This window comes from Homalodisca vitripennis, chromosome 3 (assembly GCF_021130785.1).
Source record: "Homalodisca vitripennis isolate AUS2020 chromosome 3, UT_GWSS_2.1, whole genome shotgun sequence".
Classification (NCBI taxonomy): Eukaryota; Metazoa; Arthropoda; class Insecta; order Hemiptera; family Cicadellidae; genus Homalodisca; species Homalodisca vitripennis.
This window is the reverse complement of record NC_060209.1, coordinates 165,292,069-165,308,344: the sequence shown is the minus strand read 5'-3', so window position 1 is coordinate 165,308,344 and position 16,276 is coordinate 165,292,069.

The following is a 16,276-nucleotide window of genomic DNA, read 5'->3' as shown; positions in this document are numbered from 1 at the left end:
GAGACAGTACCTATTATAAAACCTAAACGTAAGTGGAAAACTTAAAACAGCGTTTGCCGAAAGCGTTCACATTGTTATAACTTGTATATTGTTCTGTTATTCAAATAGATACCGTAGAACTTTGTTCCCATTTATACTTGACATTATATTATATTAGTTCACAATTAGTTATCAGTGAATAATCTAGTTATAAGACATGATTTACACAAAGTTTACTGCAACCACGGTGAATGAAGGTTTTGTAATAAGTTAGCGTGAGGAAATCTCACACTAGTTCTGCACATTATTAACAGCTGATTGTAAACTTTGTTGCAATTATTTGTCAGGTATTTTAGAAATAGATCGGTTTTACCAGCCTTACAAATAGAAACCATCATTCTAAATCTACTTCACATTGAATTAATAATACTTTTGGTGGACATCTGAACAGAAATATGATTTTTTGATAGCCCTACTTTTCTGTAAGATCAAATTTACTTTCCTTTGATGCTAGGAAAAATGGATCACAAAATTGAAGAAAATGACTATAGCAACAGATACTATTGACGTTTATAGTGTAATGTAAAGTGGTACTGAAAGTTTTTTTAAAATAGTGTAGTTACAATTTTTTCATAGACTTTCCAGTAAAAAATAAAAAAAAAACTGTTTATGTCTAGAAAGTTAAAAATATTAAATAGTAGAGTATAAAAGTGCCTTCAACTCTGATAATTATCTACACAATTATTATTCTACTCATGGTCCGCGCTGACTGCTCTCGATGAATCTGGTAACTTTATCTCCCTTCTGAAATCAGATCGGGTGGCACCTATCACTAAAAAATAAAAATAATAAGCAAGGGACCCGGAAATGTATTGCAACTTTCTATAAATTACGGATGTATACGGCAAACATGCATCTAAGCGCCGATTGGGTGTAGAGAAGGGCTGTTTACGTAAAATCGTCCATTCTGGTCCAGATAAGAGCTGGGAAGTGATCCCCTCTGATAAAGAGATTTGAGCCGGATTATGATCCAAACATGGAACATGACACTTGGCTATCGAAAAGGTGTGACGGCAGGAAAGGCTCCGGAAGCGGATACGCCAGCTGCTTCCCTCCCCTCATCACCCCCCCCCCCCGCCTAGTGGGCTAACCGCTATCAATTACTAACCTGTTGTTAGGGCGACTGCGCACAACGCCGCGGTGTCGTGCGGACTGTTCATGATTTTTGTTTCGCCAATTTGTGAATGGCGGCGCCTTTCCGCCGGACCTCACAGAGCGCCGACCCGCCGACCCGCTGACTGATGCTGCTTCTTGTACCTCGCGCCGACCCTTGCGAGACCTCATATTACCCCCTATTAATTAAGGATTTTATTATAGAATAATAATTTACCCTAAAGAAATGTTTTCCATTCGCCTCCTCGGAGATAACCCTCCGCCCACGTTCGATCTCTCTTATAAATAACTGATTGTTTTAGTTTCATTTCAAATGAAACTTTCGTATAAAATAGTGTTTAAAATTCATAAACATCGCATTTGGGCAATCAGGCTGATACTGTGAAGTCCATTTCTGAAGGAACTTTTGGGATGTTAATTATCTCTCAGGAGTTTTAAGGACACAACCGTTCCTTAATGGTCATATTGTTGTCTGGTTGTCTGTGCGTGACTCTTGATCGAAAGTTATTAGATACATGAAACTGGTTTAATTACTTTCTTTTAGTACAAGAAGGACGCTATTGATTTTGGAGGTCAAAAAGGTCAAAGGACAGGAAAGTTACAATAAACAATGTTTTGATTGTATATAGATTACTCAGTGCCTTGTTGTTTACCATTTTATTGTTGTTATTTAATTGTATGTAATCTGGAGTTACTACTACACCGTCCGGTTCTGAATTGTATTAACTACACAATGGCCATTTAGAATTTTTATTCTCATTGAGTTTCTACTTAGAAAATAGTTGAGCAGTAGCTCTTAATTCCATTTATTTACTTTATCTATAGAAGAATATGTATTGAGATGTCAGATTTAGAGCACGTAAATAATACCATAAAGGTAATACCAACTTATTATTTTTTCCATTATAAAACATGTAAGCAATTACCAAGGCCAATTATTGCATGTTTTAAAGGACCCCTGTTGTCAGATGGAAACCTAAAAAGTTACATAGGACGGAGTCGTGTGAAATTCCTGTGCCTGTCTCCTTCCCCACGATAAATTATGGTCAATCGTGCAGATAGTTTGCCAAGACTGTTGGCATGATTGTTCCTTGTAGATGTAACAGGCGACCTTGCAGTCCGTATGGCATGTCTGTGTGGCACGATTCTGGCATAGTTGTTGACAGAGACACGGTTTTTGGCAAAATCTTCGTTTCTTGACAACTGGCAGATTGACATCTCTCTTCTTCATCTTTGATTGGTTTTTCACTTTCGACATATTTTAAACTAAAAGGTTTGTGTTTTTAAATTAATTTTTTCTCAATATCGGCACTTACGGTTCATTGTTTTAAATCTCTTGTTAAAATTGTGTGTCCAAAGAGTATTGTTCACGGCTACTCTAGTATAACGCACTATTTCGTATCTATCACTATGAATTCTCCTGAATTCTATCTCGTTGATTTAAGAAATCTGGCCTTTCAGTTCCAGTTCCATTACAAGAAAACAGTCGACGGAACGTCGCAATCATTTGGTTTGATTGGAAACGAAGGAACCCATTTATTTACATGAGACCCGACAAGTTCCATCGTTCCCAAATATTGCTGTTTACCTCTTCCTTTGCACAGAAGACGAATTGTTGATTTCTGAAGATGAAAACACTGTCACGTGATCACGAGTCACGTGATGCCTTATTGATGTAAAAGGTAGTGTCTAGCTGAAGTGAGTGAAATAAAGACCTATGGCGGTAAACGGAGCTTATAGACAGAGACAATATATGTGAACAATCAATGCCATACTAATTAGGAACTACAAGCTCCTACAGCGGTTAGCTAGCCAGTTGCAACAGTTGCAAGCCAAGTGCAGCTGCACTGTACGATGGTAGTGCGGGTGCGCCTAACCTGTCTTACTGGCCACCACGTGCACTTGTTAGGCTAGGCGAGCCGGTGTCCGCGCCTGGTCGCGCATCACAATAACCTAGGCAGGCAATCTACGATCAGCAACTTTTACACCGTAGAGAAATTGGCGGCGACGTGCAACTACCAAAACAAAGCGCCGCATATTCTTTTCAACAATAAAGCACATATTTTACGATATCTCGTTTATAATCTACTGCCTTAATTAGGATATATAAAGAATAGCCCTTCTCAGTTGACAATAAAATGAAAAAATGATATATGAAATTTCTTGCTTGCATCAAAATATTTTAAAGGTCATGGATTCAAATGATTTTAAATTTTGTAAAAAGGTAAAGAAAAATGTTGTTCAATAACTATAGGGGTGCTTCATAGATTGACAGGTCTACTCGTAGATGTACTGTAATGATATGTGTTATTTATATTTTGCAGTTCCTGTATATCCACAGCCATCTTCTTCCACAACGTGGAGATTATTGGTACTTAAATGTAAGTGAAAAAAGGTTGTCGGAATATCATCAGAGTTTTTGTGGCAAAATAATATATTGTATGGTGGTAAAAATAAAAAATGTAGTTTGAATGTCGTGTCAAAAATATGCAGCACGGTTGTCAGGCAGGAAATATAGTAGGTCTATTATATTAACCCTAGATCAGGCAAAGATTTATTCGATAAATAGTGGAAACATTGATTTAATGAACGTTGGAACATACCTGTTTTCTTTGTTTAAAGTTTTTTATTGACGATGGAAGGTTTAAAAGGATAACAGGAACGATGGCAAATGTCTGAAATTCTGTTATACTTTCACATCTCTTTTGTAATGGTATTTTAGTACAGATGTACAGTCTTAATTTTATATAAAAATAAATTTGAAATTATCTACGTTTAAAAATATGGCAACTGCTTTTGTTGTTATCATAAAATAATAAGGAGAATAACATGTACACTTTGTTACTTATAGAGGTTATAGAGGCGAGCGCTCTCTCACGGTGCTTTGTCTGTGAAATTATGCTTCTTTTGTTTATTACAGGTAGTAAAATACATTATTTACTTAGAGATCTATATTTTGTTCTAAAGTAAGTTATATATCGCACAGATCATTTATTTAAAAACATAAAAAATATTTAGCTACACATATTTTAGACTAACTTTTCCCTTTTTTCTACGACAGAAAGTGTCACGGAGAAATCCTATCTAAGAATCTTCAAACCAAGACAAAAATGGTTATGTACACAAATTCTTGAATTTTAGTTTCAGGCCATTCGTAATAAAATGATCTTTGACAAAATACATATGGGTTTATTTTTAGTTTTCCACTGTTCAAAAAAGAATTTCTATCCTGAGCAAGTTAAATTTGTATATTATCTTAGAGTGTTTCTGAAATTACATGTAGAAAAAATAAGATAAGTTTAAGGTAGTAAAATAAAACTCCAGAACGTTGTGAAAACTAAAAATACATACATTGATGTAATGAGTGTAAACATCTAAAATAATTCTAAATAATGCTTGCAAAACGTGAAAAAATGACCTGTCAGATACAATATTATAAAGGGTTAGATAAAAGTTATTGGAATACAATATTTTTCTAAAGAATTAGACACATAACTTAATAATGTTCTAGAAACATTATAGTGTTCAGTGAACTAGTTCTATTTGAACAAACTGGTAACATTATATGATAATAGCAATTAAAAAATTTAACAATCTTAAATAAACATTGAAATATATTATGACTTTGTAGTTTTCTTTATTAGTTTTTTATAGTAATCATGATTTAATGTTTATCTTTAAATAAAACCACAAATTGCGTATAAATTAACACACAGTTACTACAAACCCCTCTTTAATATAGTCAACTAAAATTTGATCAGGCGCCAAGGTACATAAAACTTAATGTTTTATGATTTTGTATAATTTACATAAACACAAAACACAACAGAATCAACATAGTTTAGATTCATAGAGTACCTTCAATTTGGCGCGGCTCCACGCACCACACTAAGGCAAATGATACAGTATTCCTCTCAGGCGCAGATGAAAAGTGTTGTGTTCAAAGTAGGTATTAGACAAATGAACTAGTTCTTTTCATCACTTCAGTGATTTATATTAACTATGATTTGTTTAACTCCTTTCTAAAACATGTTTTGCTATATAGCAAAACTGAGTTTTTTGAAATTCGATTATACAACTTCAAACTTGTAAATACAGATTAATTTCTGTCAGATATTTATTATTTGAGTTATTGTGTCTTGATGTTTTTAATAGATGTAGTTAATAAATGCTATTAAATCCTAAAGACCATCTAAAAGATATGTAGAGTACATTCACAACCAAATATGTGGTTTACATTAGGTGATAATATAACCAATCTTACCAAGTTTCTTAAATATGAACTGCTTAGAAATTTTACAATGGTGGACTAAACTATTTGCAATATAAGAGATGTCTCATTTAAGACACATTTTAATTCGTTATCAAACAAATTTAAGTTATCATGTTATTTTTATTAGATATACAGAAAAATACTTTTGATTTGTCCTTTAAATATTAATCTTTTAAAAATGAGGATATACACTCGTGTTTTAGTATAAATTACAGTAACAATTAAAAACATTATTAAAATTAGTACAACTTAAAATAAAACAGGTATTTTTCTTTATTGTACGCAGTGAAATATACCATGTTATCCTTATGAATGATCTATTGTTATTTTTAATTAATTTAAGATCTTCGATAATAGACAGAATAATGGCAGCTTGTTGGACAAAAGATTGTACATAATAAGATGTTAGCTTGTCGGAAGCCCAATGTTACCTCTATAGTAGCTGGAAATCAACTCATTGGTGGGTGTAGGACAGCTTGTTGTTTAGATAAGTGGTAGATCGTAACCACGATAGCAGTTCAATGTTAGCTTTATAGATGTACGATAATAGATAGAATGGAGAGAGCATGTTCACAGTGAGATTGTAGCTCGATTCCAGTCAAATGGTAACTTGTTGGCAGCTCAATGTTACCTCTATAGTAGTTTTGAATCAACTCAGTGGTAATTGTAGAGCCGCTTGCTGTTTAGATAAGTGGTAGATCGTAACCACGATTGCAGTTCAATGTTAGCTTGAGAGATGTACGATAGTAGACAGAATGGTAGCAGATTGTTGACAGTAAGATGGTAGCTCGATGGTAGTCAAACGATAGCTTGATGGTAGCAGGTAGCAAGTAGCAGCTCGCGTGACAGCCCCGATAACGCACAAACAGGCGACAGCATTCAATGGTAATGAGTACAAGACCGAGGGACACTAATATGCTGTAGAGCCGGGCGGGACCATTGCCCTTCCGCTCCGCTCGCCTCACACCCGATCTGTCCAACAGGTACGAGGGCATAACTCGCTTCAATGTGAACAAACCATATTGTATTTATTTGACAATTATGGTCATTTGTAAAGTAATATCTGATTTAACTGTATTGTAAATTGTAATAATATTGCGTTTCATTAAAATCTGCTTAATCAACAATTCATTGTGATTAGTCATATTTCATCGTAATTTTTCAAGATTTGTTATCCGAATAAACAACGATTTTTCAAAACAATTCTTTTTTTCCAGACATTTATGCGTTTTGTCAGAGTTAATACCATGTAATCGTTTTTGTATTGGAATAGTACGATTTACTAAGTATAAATACGTAAACTTCATTCTGAATAGCCATATCTTATTGATTTTAAAATTTCAATATCCTTAATGAATTATAAAATTTAAAACACGATTAAGCAATGTTTAAAACATGTCTTTTACGTGAATATAATTTGGGCTAGAAAACATTTTAATATAAAAGTTATATTTGCAAAGACTTAAAAATATGTGTAACGTGCCATGTATTACCACTTGAAAATGTTAAGATATGACCATTTTGAGTTTTACTACCAACCTAAATTTGGCCTTGGGCCGCAAGGAGACTTCTTTGAAAAGGCCTATAATTATGCATACCAAAGTAACACTGAGTACCTATCACATACTGAGGATTCAGTATCGGTTGCAATCATCAGTTCATCACTAACTATAACTTTCGCATCATGAAATCGAGAGGTTTACTCTATGCAGCTAGCTCGATCAAGGATGGAATGTCGGACTTTAACTGGCAAAAGAGTAATATCACAGGGAATATAAGAAACGACGTTGATGCAATCGAAACGACCATTTATTCTACTACAAAACTGAGACACGAGACAAAATTTACGTTCAGTCTATAAATTAGTGGCCTGAGCAAATCGTTGATCCCCAAATGTGTTTTAGCTTTGAAAACTATGAGGCCATCACAGATGAGTTAAACCTTATGATGTGGGGTGAATAAATAGAATAACGCAACAGAAGAATTGTTTCTATAAACCTCGTCTACTTTTGCATCTGCCAGTGGTGGAAATAAGCAGCTGATATTTGGCGAATATATTTCTTTAATCTAACATTTTCAGACTTGTATTTAAAAATGAATCGCACAAAGAACCATAATCACTAAAAATTGCTGTTCTACAGCAAATACGCCAGAAATAAATTCTATTTTCCAAATATATTCTCAAAAACTTAAAGATGGCCATGTTTTGAAGTACTCGTTATGTATTATGAGAAACAACAAGTCGAAGCTTAATCATTGGGATCTCAAGAATATTTGATCGACTCAAAACTTCTTCTGATTCTCAAGTAAAATACCTAAGTAGGACACTAATTGCATAATATTATATTCTGAACTGTTATATATTTGTGTAAAGACTTTTAATATTCCACCAAACGATGCTTTTTCAACAGAAATTCAAGGAATTCAGTAAAAGAAGTCTAACAATACAAAAATGATATATGATCGTCAATATCGGAAAATAAAGATGTTTATTGTCTCTGTTTAAGTTAGAAATCTTAAAAGGATGTTTGGGGGAATGACAAAATAACAGTGGGGAAAGCGACTATAAAGGGAGGAAGAAATGGAGGGAGGAATAATCTGTGGCGAGTGAGCCCGTCGCTATAATGGACTCGCCCGATGTGTGTGTGTGTCCGTGTGTGTGTTTGTGTGTATTTGTGAGCGCTCTCAACACGGCAGCCATTGTTCTACATAAACAAAACACTCTCAATCCAATTATACCACCACTTCAATCTGAAACCAATAATTCAGTCAATACTGTTCATTACAAACATTGATCAAACGATTCAACATTTCGTTTTTGTAATTCATTTATAGTCTTCATTCCCATGATGTATTATTTCATTTGGCACCAGTGCATTACTGCATTTATTGACTCAAGTTCTACATTAATATTTTTAAACAACTGTTCTTCAAAACGTGATCGATCAAAGTATATTGGTTGACGCCTTACATATAATAAATCAATTAATATTTTAAACTTTACCACACACGAAAATATCCTTTACTTCATTATAGATCCACCTAAGTGATATATCCTTATTAATACTTTACACTTTAGAGTATAGGAAAAATATTTAAAATTGAAGTATTTAATATGATCGATGTTGCATATCTTCCAAGCATCAACTCCTGATAATGCAGACTCTAAAACATTTCTATTCTGAAACCGGAGTGAGGCATTTTCTGATTTTTATCACGATTGTGTTATGAACTACTCTGTGGAATAATTTAATAAAATAATAAAATATTTACAGTGATAACATATTTAAATAGACTTTTGTTTTGTGTCGAAATTGAGTTAGATGTAGATTTATTATAGATCTATGGTCCATTGTCCATTTACGGTAGACTCATTGACGAGTTAAAAATGTGTTTATAAGTACAACTGTTAGAGCACAATAAATAGCTTTGTGGTTTGTGTTAAAAGGGCGTAAGCTATTTCTTGATTTTTGTTGAAACGGCGTGAGTCGTCTGGAAATGTTACACCGCTGTGATAGAGTCGACAAAAGCTTGTGGGGGGGGGGTGGTGAGGGTTGAGTAACATAACCTCACTTTCTTGTTTAATTTGTTGTTTGTAAGTGTGTTATTCTGTTAAATTTAGCGATCGACTTGGGTATAATGAAAGAGGTAATTACACCTGCCTCTTTTAAATATCGTGTAATGGTGGGAACTTACCGAAAGGAGGTATGTTTCAACACTTTTAGTCTTTATGTTCAATAAGCGAAAAGAGACAAACAAATACGACAGCTTATTAAGCTCATGGGATCCCAGAGGATAAGATAGGAAAAGGCGTTACTTTTTCTTGGCACAAGAGATTCAAATTCCAGTATGTGAACATTAAAGTCATTTCCCCTTAAGTATCCACATTATAGTGGTAAAGCAATGTATTATTTATCATCAGAGCTCAATCTTAAGCGTGTTGAAACAGTTTTGTAAAGAAAACCTCATCCTCTGTCAGCAAATCATTTTATTGGAAGTTTTACAGTGAAACTTTTAACTATAGTTGCAACTGTGAGGTTTTGAAAAATTAAATTAGATCCCTTTACCTGAACCCCGTTATTAAATATGGTTACTGAAGCTGAGCTTCCTGTTCACAATAGAAAAAGCAAGAAGTTCTAATCAGCTCTAAAGAAGTCAGTCGATGATGCTAAAGCCGAAACCCATGTTTAGTCATTGGCATTTATTTGACTATATGAAAACAATGTCGCTGCCAAAAATACCGTACAAGATTTTTACTATTTGTGAAAGCTGTCTGTAATAGATTTTGGTATATACACAACACTAGAGCTAACACTACCGATTTGAATTTTCCTTTCAAGAGGACCCAATAAGGTTTGTTCAATGTTTTATAGCTATTTAAATGAGGTGATTAAAGGAAATTATACAGAATTGAGCAAGTTCTGTGACGAAATAAAAATACATCAGGCCTTATCTAGACTTTGCCTCATTCTAACCGATTCTGGAACATTCAAGAAAGTGACACACACCTCTACTTACTTAAAATTCATGCATACTAATCACTATGTCATCATTTAAGGAAACGTGGTTTTGGGTTTTATTTGTATAAAAAAAATATATATTTGTATTTTTCAAAAGTTTTACTTTGTTGACTTAAACCCTTTGAACAAAAACCTATTCATTTATGTTATTACGGCATACGTATTACACATTTATTTATCAGTATCACCACTATATTATTATATTGAAAACAATCCGGAAATGTGGCGTCATAAAAATTATTATTCGGCACTAGGTAGTGCCTTAACGATCCGTCAGTGAAATTTAAGAAAGTTTATTTAATAAAGAAAAGCTAGTTGTTTGTCTAGTCCATTAGAGTTATCTTAACAACACACATACATTGACTACGAATAAAACCGGTTTGTTAACACCTCTGACTTTTGTATTTAAAATCTTTAGTCGCGTGTACTATTAATAAATTTAAACATCCGAGATAGAATAATGGTGATGCGGAAAATTAATGTACCCCCTTGCGTGCCGCATTGTTACAAGTGTTCACAATTAACTAATTGATACGCTTAGTCATGAGGATCTATTATACGCTGCAGCGTATTTATTACTGAGTAATAGTTGACATGAAACCGTCTGAAGTTACGTGGAATCCAACAAGTGCATCGTTAGCTTTGGCTAGACGAATCCTTTACATTTCAATAGAGTTTTGTATTTGTCCACGATGCGTCAATCTTGACACAACTCTAGTTTGGATAATTTCAAAGAAGGGACCCTGAACACGCGAAGTGTAGGCGTCTCAAAGGGCGGCAGAGGGAACGAGAGAACAGAACAGGGTGTCAGAAGTGTTGACCAACAATGGAGAGGATGTGGGAGCGGGGGAGGGGGTAAATTGGTGTCACAAATCAAAGGTTTATTGACAGCGAGGGGGTGATGGATGTGTAGGGTTAACACTCGCCAACAATACAGGTCGAGCTCCCACCTCTATACACGAGCTTCACGCCCCACTATTTACAAACATTTGATTAAGTTTATATGTTACTGTGGACCACCGGAAGCAGTCAATGACACAAATTCTATCCGCTAAAATGTCCACGACGCGTTGCGAGCATTTCGTTTCGGTCGTTGGCCGAAATAAAATACAAGCTTGTGTTTGTCGTTGGTAAACATTTTTGCTCAATCACTGATTAAAACGATCAGTTCATACTTGGCAAACTTAAAATGTCTCCTACGTTCTCGGCAGGAAAGCTCATTTTAACAATGTTGTGCGTATTTCGTGCAAAAACTGCAAATTTATGTTTTATTAGTAGATGTCGAGTACATAGAAGCTTTATTGGAAAATATAATTGCCACAGCTTTATTTACCGAAGCTCTGATACGTTGAAAATTATACTTTAAACGTTACATCAGTAAAATAATATTTGTTTATATAAAAACGTATACATAAATAACAATTTTGTTATACATATGAGAAACACAAAGTTGTTAGTTATTCAAGTGTTAAAAATATAATTTTAATATTTACAAATACGCTAGAAATATTTTGTTTTAATTAATTTGTAATTGTATGTTATAAGTAACAATTTTCGTCAATAAAAATAAAAAAATTTATTCATTTTCAATTAATAAATTAAACCCCGATCATACTATTAGTGTATTAATGCCCCAGCTCGTAAATATGAAATTGGACACTATATTAAAGTATTTGAAGTTTATCAGTTGACGACGTCAGTGATAAAAGCCACAACAAACTTTGTAACGTTAGAAAATGGCATCGATTGCGCATTTTGGTCTAGGCTGAACACGAAATAAGCCATATCAATTTAAGGTTACACGGGTTTTACAGTTTAAAAAGTATAACCTGGCTCAAAAATTCAAATTAGTTTAACGAGAGCTAAAAGCTTATGTGGGAAAAAAGGTACTTCAGTGAAGCTGTTGAAGAAGCTAGATTTGCCATCTTGATTCCTTCAATTCTACGAAATTCGCGTCTATGGTGGTGATTAATTTTTAATCGTTTCGTTGTAAACGAGCTTTATTCCATTTAAAGTGGACGTAATTATATATTTATAAAGTTTGGCAAAACAAACAAAACCATAAGAATTGTACTAACAGATTAAGTAATATTGTTGTTAATTTTTGTTATTTAGTCAATCATGTAATATATATATATATATATATATATATATATATATATATATATATATATATATATAAGTCATGCGAACAAACTATGTTGTTTAGATTGCGTTGTAGGTATCTTGGATTTGTACAAACACAAAATAAAAATTCCAATCGATGGTTAGGCAAAAATGTTTAAACATCGAGTCGCTCTGCCGTCACGTGGCAAGGAAACATTTCGGTCATTGACCGGATTTAGTGTTTGAGCGTAACTTTGAGCAATAAATATACGTATTCTATACGCTTTTTAATTAATTGAAAGTTATGAAGTCAATTACTATTACTAAGGAAAGCGTAATTCAATGTCCTAATTATATGTATTAAAGATAATTAATTGGTGTATTTATCGTATTATTATTTATCGTGTATTTGCAAGGTTAAAAGCAATCTTTTCAAACGTATTTTTGTGTTGTAACGAATTAATCTACCAACTATTACGTATAGCAGTTTACGTAAAAAAACTGTTATTCTTGTCTTCGGATATTGTAGGGGTTGAGAATCAAAGAGCATTGTATAAGCACACAACATATGTTTTTGAATCGATACATGAATTTTATTGTTCTTCAGAAACAAATCATTCGTTAGCAGGTCTAGGTTTTATGGAAGTGGAAATGGGAGGAATTCAAAGGGTTAAAAGTATGATATGATATTATTTCTCAAGTAATGTTATTTTGGGGATGAAAAAGTTAAAATAATAGTTTTTACTTTTCAATTATTGAACACCAATTATTGAAAAAATCCTAAGGACAGCTCAGCAAACAACGAGTTATACAGTTCAGGAGCCGAGAGCCAAATTGCGCTGGATAAGCATACAACCTAGTTTTTATTGAAATTAATTAAATCAGAGTCAGCTAACCGTATACAGACCACTAATTGGCTGAAAGTAGCGACCCCAGTCTCTTTATCTAGTTGGCTGACGATAACTGTTGTTTGCATGTCTGACGGCCAGTTTCACGTGTACCAACCTAAGGAAATATAACTTTAAAAGTTTAGTGTGATTATTTCAACTCTTTTAACGCTCGTTTCGACCTTCTCCAAAATAAAAGCGGCTAACGATAAATTTATTTCTTAGGAGAAATTCATCTATTGATTTAATTAAAAATCATAATGTGTAAATGCAACACAAGTTGTCTAAGCTTTTAGAATATGACCTCCAGTCATATATCAGACGTGTTGGGATGGGATAAACTGAACCTAAAGAATTTGTTTGAAAAGTTGTGTGATTTTTTTCATCACATAAATTTTTATATTTTCACAACATCGTTCAAATAAATCAACTGTAAAAACTGTAGCAAATCGATAGTTAAAGCTATCACTTGTAAGTAACAGAAGTCATAAATTGGACCGTACCAAGATTGAACCCGCAAATTAACGATGGTCCAAGATAGAGGAGAGATCTGGTGTGAACCCGGGTCGTGTCAACCCTTGTCAGGGGTGGGTTAAACACACTCCAGCGGTCTCTGGTCCACTGGCCACCGGCCCCACGAGAGCTGTCAGCCCTACACCCTACATTCCCACCACATGTTCTCTATTAACTAACCCTTCCACACACGTTTTACAGTTTCACCAACAAGTGATATGTACAGTGTAGTACTATTGTTCTAACCCACAGCTTGTTTTTGTTCTTTCGCCTACTTGAAAAGCCTATTATAAATAACTTTAATCATTTACGAAGCGCATTTATTTAACTTGATTATATTCGTTTGGTCATAAAAAAGAAAATTTAACAAGGTAGGAGTACAGCACACCACGCGCTGCACACCATCCAAAAGCTTAAATCTACATCTAATATTGTTACGCTATACCTTCACTATGTAATATTAAAATGTCAAATGATTGTACACAGTTTATTTATTTTGGATTTTATTACCATGGTTACCCATAAGATCAATCTAAAAATGTTCGCTCATTTAAATTCAATGGAGTGACGTTAGCCATCATCTAACTCGATGTTGCTTTTATAAAAATAAAGCTCCAGACCTGTAGGTCAATTCAAGATATCGTGCGGACAGACAGACAGGAAAGTGATAGGTTTCTTAAAGCCTCAGCCAAACAACACATTCACAGATGTTAGTCAAAATTGGCTTGGACATTTTTATGAATAAATAGTAAACAAGGATAATTATACAATACTTTTCAAACGGAACCCTTACATTTTGAAGGTTGAACCCTTTGGATTGGCTTGGATATTTTCTAAAAGAAATCATGATAGCTATTTAGCTAGGCCAAGAAGGCGGATTTCAAGATCTATCTAGATATTCCGTACAGTAACAATTCAAGTCTTATATACTTATTTGTATTTAGACCGAAACTGACATGTATGTGACATAGGTTAGACTTAAGGGTAGTCCTTTTAAAGCTACAAAGTTTAGGCCTCCGAATTCCATCCATGATGTTTTATGAATCTATGAAACTTGTCATAAATTGGTATGGAAATTTTATGAAAAACATTGAAAAATATCCATTCCGCCTCATTCTAAAGAATGATTAGGGGGGGGGGGAGGCTCATTTAAAGCCTAGAGTTTTGCGTAGCAACAAGTGAGTAATGCTAATAACCCTTAAAGACTGCGGGCTTCCTGAGGGGGCGTAAATACACGCTAGAGGGTTTAAAGATCTAGAGGTTACCTTAATGCTCAGAGTTGGAATCCTAGTTCTTAAGAACTACATCGTTACTGCCTAAATGTTGGGGCTGGATAGCCGGAATCTCTTTTTACTACTACCGTTACATAATTTTACGTATGTCCTAATGTTAACGCTTCAGCATGGAGCACATAGACATAAAATATAATAAATTAAAATGGTTTTGATAATTGAACATACTTTCGATAACGTCAGATATGTTAAATAACAGAGGAAATAAGCATTTTTCAAAATTACAACGCACTGAAAGATTGTAAATACAAGAACCAAACTTTACTTTCAACATATCTACAACTTAGACAAAAGAATTGATTATATAGTCTAATACAATTCAGTCGTCTTAAAATGTATGGAACATATTCTGCAGTGTTGTCATGTAATTTACTTAAAGCAAAGAAGAATGAGACGCTTTGTTGGTTCTAGAAATGTCGAGAGGATAAAATAGTAGCGACTGATGTCGAGACGGAGCTGATGAAATGGCATTCCACGTTTTCCTCTATGCGAGGAAGGTTATATCTTACCTCTTAGACTCTATAAGATGTAGTTTAATCGATATTGAGGATATAATTTACTCTAATTGAATACGGAAAAACAACACGGAACACTAAACTGTAAAGGTACCGGAAATCCTTAGGAAGCAAATTATCACATGGTGTTTATACCCTAACTTTTTTTTAACTTCATAAGTTTTTTTATTGTCGGTTTTTTTCATATAACAGTCCTAAACGAAAACGAACGATTTAATTTTGAACGGTGGGAGTGCCTTTTAAGATTTCTCTCGTGGATCACGATATCAAGTTCTGACGAGGGATAATGAAGTATTTTTTCCCAATTTTCAATTCTATAGGTTATAGCATACATCTGAGTGAGACGAAAATTTAAACAATATAATGTATTGTTGAATATAATAACGCAACAGAAAAGGAAAAAAAATGTATTGCATTGAACTAATTCTGACCAGAACAATTGCAGACGCTCAATTAATAATATCTAGTAAATTTTATAAACATGTTTAGCAAAACTTTCAATTCATGACAATGAATATTAAAGTATGATTAATCACATGAACAATCGTGCATAATCGGTGAATTTAATTGGTTGTAGTACGTTAACCAGGATTATTTATACATGTAACAAACTATGAAAAACTAAAACTAATTAAAAACTGTTATAAACTAACTCAAAGTTAATCCAGTATTATTAGAATACGATAGTACATTAAATCATGATTTATTATGTCGGAACGACACAATTCTGTTTGTACAACTTGGAACGGGGCCAACCTTCAGCTTTAGCCCTCTTCACATTGAGACGGTACTCTCTGACATCTGGGTGAACTGGGTTATCTCTGACAGTCTCGTGAGACTCTAATCTGTGTGTCTTTTTAATATTTGACACCAAGAACTCCAAGATAGACAAGATGTAATAAGATTCTTATAATAAGAATGATTCCATTCGATGACATATTGTTTATTATGATATTAATACTACGATATGGATACTATTATATACATATTAAAAGTAATGTCGCAACACATTGACTAA